Source organism: Lactuca saligna, chromosome 6 (assembly GCF_052625555.1).
Source record: "Lactuca saligna cultivar CGN05327 chromosome 6, ASM5262555v1, whole genome shotgun sequence".
Lineage (NCBI taxonomy): Eukaryota > Viridiplantae > Streptophyta > Magnoliopsida > Asterales > Asteraceae > Lactuca > Lactuca saligna.
Window position 1 is genome coordinate 56321615 of NC_136422.1, and position 6000 is coordinate 56327614.

Sequence of the window (6000 nt, forward strand, 5' to 3'; positions counted from 1 at the left end):
TTTATGATTCGGTTTTCAAAGCTGAAACATTTTAAAACAACATATAGCTATAATATTACTCAATTTTACACAAGAAGCGAAAAAAAATATTTATTTGTGATTTGAAATTTATAAACAACTACTAAGCAGATATATTATAGTTAAATATTTATAGATAGAAAATTTTTGAGAGATAATATATATTGATGTTTTTTTATCGGGTAAAATGTTTTGAACCTATTTGAAAAAAATAAATTACAAAATTAATAGATAACTATAGATATATATTATAAATAGATAAATAATAAATGTTTATTCATTTTTTTTGGATTATTTGGTTCTTATTTTATAAACCAAAACCAATCCGAAATCCAAAATAATAATTCAATTTTGTTGAAAACCAATCCAAAAATCCGAATATCCGAACCAAATAGTCCAATCAAAATTGTCCAATTGGATAATTCGGTTTTATCCAAATAGTGAACAACCCTATTCATGTATTTACCGAAATGATAGGTAGTTGTATAAAATTTCTATAAGGATGTGGAAGAATCCTATAAACAAGGAGGAACTTATTTGCTACAACCCATCAACGACTTTCTCAAATTGATCTTATAAAGTCCTAATAGTAATATACATTATCTCATTATTTGTTGTAATCTCATTTGTTTAAAATCCTTACTATTCTTGAAGTATGTAGTAGCCTCACTCACTTACAAGTCAGCCATGTGGCATATTGCTCCTACTAGTTGAAGAATTCGTCTCGTGTCAACTTCCAGAACACCATATAACTCTAATCAACTTAGGGAACTAATATATAAAGTTTAGGAAATTTTATATAAGATAGAGGTTATTATATGTAATATGATTTTACTCTACAAGGATAAAAATAAATAACACACAAAATGTGGCGACCATATATGTACCGGTCACGTTTGAAGGTTGTGCTAAGACAATATAAAAATTGTCATTTGGATAATAATGAGTGCTAAACTCATGAATGAATTCATGACAAAGTAAAACTAAACAATACAATATATAAATAATTATGTTTAAGCTCGGATTGATCAGGAAAGTAGTTTGGCTACAATAGGTGGATCCAATAATGCTTTGTTATGAGCATATAAAAGAATTGTTGGATTAGGTGTCTAAGCTCATAACTATAATTGGTATATACATGAATTGATAGTAACATAGTCCTTTTGGGTTGCCTTCACAACTAGCAACAAGACAAGATCACTTTTGGAGAGTGGTTGAATTTATTATTTGAATAATAAATTGAAATAAATGATTTATTAATGTATTATGAAAATAATATATTAATTAGAAATCATATTATTTAATTAATAATTAATCATAAATTAATTGTAATTAATTTTGGGATTAATTATATTAATTAAAAGTGTAGGGACTGTTTGACAATTAATTAATAGTTGAGGAATTGTGCTCTAGAACCTTCCTAGAAGGGTTGGACGAAAACTTCTAGGAAGGCCCTAGAATTTTCGTCCAAGGCCTCTTGGATGGGAGTTCTTGGACTGATTAGTCCTTAAGCTAAGGAAATTCCTAAAACCCTAGTTTTGGCTCTAAGCTACCTTACTATATAAAGAGCCTTTACCCCTCTCAGTTTCGGCCACTTGAAACCCTAAGAAGAGAAGCCAAAATTCTCAAGCTCCTTCCTCCTCTCTCCTCTCTCATCCTCTTTCTTGGTTTAGGTGTGATTCATTAGAGGTGTGACACTTGTGACATTTGCTCTCAAGCTTCAACAAGTGAAGGTTTTGGATTGTTATTGCAACATAACAATCAAAGGTATGTTTAATATATTATATGTAATTTTCAAAATAACATAGGGTTCCTAGGGTTTCCCAATAGTTGATCAAATATTGTATGTTCAATTAGAGAAAACATAGATTGGGAAAGTTAGGGTTGCATGCACACATAAGATTTGTATGGTATGCTCGAATCTCATCAGTGATATCAGAGACTAGGCTTTGTTTTCTAATTGAATTAATTGCAAATTGGTTATTTGATCAAGATTTTTTTTTTTAGAAAATCTGCTGCTCACGATGTGAACCGTGTGGCTCACAACATGAGCTCAGTACTATTCCAAAAATCTAGATTTATCTGCCTATTTTTGTTACAAGTGATAATTACTTTCCATGTTTATTTTCCAAATCTGATTTTGATAAATATTTGGTGATAAATTGAATGCCTAGAAATTAGGAGATAAATATTTGACTAAATTAATTATTTTTTATTAATATAATTAATTTTTAAATGTTTAAAATTATTAATTTGAATATTAATTGTACTTAAAAATTAATGTCAAATAATTTTTAATTTAAAATTTTATAAAATTAAAGAACCTTAGTATTTTGAAAAGTTTAAAATACAACTTATACTATATGTAAAATTAAATGTTTAATATTTACTATACGTATAAGACAAATTAGTCGAACCGCTAATACGCCTCATTCATGAAGTCAATCTATAGGGGGTATAAGAAAACTGTCTATAAAATGATAGTTGAATATGTGTCGACTCTCACCCACCACTTCCTTGATTGGTGGAGGGTCGTTAGCCGAACTAGTTTGATAGGACAAATAATTCTCATTAATAAGTATAATGAATCATAAAGTAAATAAATGTTTTTTTTCATTAAATTCCCAATTTTAGTTACTTAGGAAAAATGTGATTTTGATGCTAACTCATTTAATTGCACATTGCATATTATTGGTTATTAATGGAGGGTGTATGATTAACCGGCACACTAATATGGACTAATAAAGGGTGACAATGGGTATCTCGTAAATTATCGTTGATTAATTGAGTGTGTGTGGCTAACCAACACATTAAGAGGAGATGATAAATGACAATGAGAGTACCAAGCTAATTTGCATGGTTATTCACACATTGTTTGTGATCCTCAGTATCTAAGTCACAACTGGAAGGGCATAATCGAGATTAAACATGTCATTGAATAGTTCAATGAATCTCAAAATATCTAGGAATTTCATTATAAAAACCTAATTCGTTAAAATTTCATTTTTCGTTGTGAAATTGGTAAATCGCTATATATTTCACAATTAGATTACGACATCCCTTTTCTAAGTTATGAACTATCTAGTTGGATCCTAGCCTTAATATTTCATTTGGGTGTTATATAAAGGATTACTCTTATTTGACCAAAAATTGTCTTTCTTTTATAGATGTCTAATCCTATTGATGCTTCTGGTTCCTCCTCCTCCTCCAACAACAACAAATCCTCCTCCAATAAAAACTTCTCACTTTTGAACATTTCCTCAAGGGTTACATTTGATGGTACCAATTAAAATGATTAGATGCGAAACACCAAAATGGATCTACATTTCGAGGAAAAAGAGTATGTGCTTGAAAAGGAACTTCTCAAGATTGTTGAAACAAAAGCTATTCCTGAAGAACCAGCTGAGTATAGGAAACACTACAATGATGCGACACATGTTGCTTGCATCATGGTAGCAACTATGAATCCTGAGCTACAAAGGGTCTATGAGGATTATTGGCCGTATGAGATGAACAAGGACATGGTGGAAAGTACCACCAACGAGCTTGTCAAGAGAAATACGAGGGAGTAAAGTCCCTCATCACTAGCAAAATAAAAGACGGAGAGTCCGTCAGCATCCACGTGCAACGAATGCAACAATATGTGGAATGATTGTTGAAGCTCAATATGAACTTTGATGAGTAATTGGCTATTGATATAGTCTTGCACTCATTTCCCAGTTGTTATGATCAGTTTATCATGACTTATCATATGAAAAACAAAAAGACCACATTAGCTCAACCTTAGAACCTGCTACGAACGGCTGAAAGTGAGCTAAAGGGAAAAAGTATTACCTTCACCCCTACTGCTACTTCTCCTGTCTTAGCTATTGGTCAAGGAAAGGGGAAGAAGAGGAAAGGTCCTCCCAAATAGAATTGGAAGGGAAAGTCCCAAGTCGATTCATCTAGTAATGGAACCAAAGGAAAAACTAGTTCTGACGCTCCTCCCGCCTCTAATCCTAAAGAGGCTACTTGCTTTTACTACCATGAGAAAGGGAATTGGAAACGAAGCTTCCCTAAGTACTTGCAAGCCATAAAGGATGGCAAGGTGAAGCCAACCTCGACATGTACTTACACTATCTTATCTAAAATCTCATCGTATTCTCATTCTTGGGTCCTTAATACAAGATGTGGTTTTCACATTTGTTCTGATTTGCGGGGACAAAAAAGAAGTGAGGATGTGGAGCATATGAGAATGAACTTAATCACTAGCAATATGAGATAGTCACCTGTTACCAAGATTGGAGTTTACAACTCAGTGCTTAGTAGTGGGTTGTGTTTAGATTTGAATAGTTGTTGGTACTTGTCAGAGATGAAAAGAAACATCATTTCATTTAATGGTTTATATAAACAATGTTTTAGATATTCTTTTAATAATGAAAATGGATCTATTTCTACTTTCAAAAATGGTGTATTTTATTTTGAAGCTTTACCTTGTGATGGCATGTATGAAACTGTGATGGCTGTAGACAATTTAGGTAATAGTGTTTTACAGATTGAGTCGTCTAATGGTTTAGACAAAGCATGCTTGTGGCATCGTCATCTTAGACATGTCAACATGAAACGCATCGCCCAACTCCAAAAGGATGGAGTGTTGGAATCTTTTGACTTAATCTCAGATGATACATGCGAGTCTTGTTTACTTGGAAAGATGACTAAATCACCTTTCATTAGTTCTTGTGAAAGAGGTGAAGGATTGTTGGATCTAATACACACATATGTGTGTGGGCTCTTCAGATCTACCACAAGGGATGCAAATCGATTCTATGTGACTTTTACTTATAATAATATCAGATATTGCTATATCTACATAATCAAGCATAAGTCAGAAACCTTTAAAAAGTTCAAAGAGTTTAAACAAGAAGTCAAGAATCAATTGGGCACGAAGATCAAGATGCTCAGACCCGATAGAGGTGGTGAGTATCTTAGTATCGAATTCCATGACTACCTCAAGGAACATGGAATAGTTTCACAACTGACACCTCCTAGGACACTACAACTAAATGGTGTGGCTAAGAGGCATAATCGAACCTTGTTAGACATGGTTTGTTCCATTATGAGTCGAACTTAACTTCTAATCTCATTCTGAGGGTATGCCTTAGAGACTGCCACCTACATTTGTATCTTGTCCCAACAAAGAATGTTGCCAAAACACCGTATGCGATGTGGAGAGGGAAGGTTCCCTCATTGTCACATATCAAGGTTTGGGGCTGTGAAGCTTTCTTTAGACGAGATACTTACGACAAGCTTGAACCTCAAAGTAAGAGATGTATTTTCATCGGCTACCCACAAAGGTCCTTTGAATATTTATTCTACAGACCTAGTGACAACGTGGTCTTTGTAGCGCGAAGGGGAGTCTTTCACGAGAAAGAGCTTATATACAAAGAGGACAATGGGAGTACAATTGATGTTGATGAAATTAAAGAGTCAAACGATGAAGGAACCTCTAAAAATGTTATGGCTCAACCTAAGGAAGAAAATCCAGTTTAACCAATTGACGAATCATTACCTCTTTTAGATGTTCTAGCAGAGTTAGAGTGCCACTTGAGTTTTATCGTTTCCATATTACTACAGATGATGATATGTGTTGGATTTTGATGTCTAATCCCATAACTATAATTGGGATGTACTTGACCTAATTGTAGCATGGTACTTTTTGGGTTGACTTCACCAATGCAACTTGATAGGATGGATTTTGAGAACAAGGTTGTATATGGTTTATTAATATATTACAAGTATAATATACTAATATGAAACCATATTACTATTTAAATAGTATTGATCAAGAATTAGTGTGGAATTAATTTTTTGATAAAAAAGACTAATTAAACATAGGGGGACTGATTATGTAAATCAATCGTTCTTATAGTGTGGTCCAATGATCCATGATCATGTAGGTGGGAAAAACTAATCAATGGATAGTCCATGGAGGTTAAACCCATG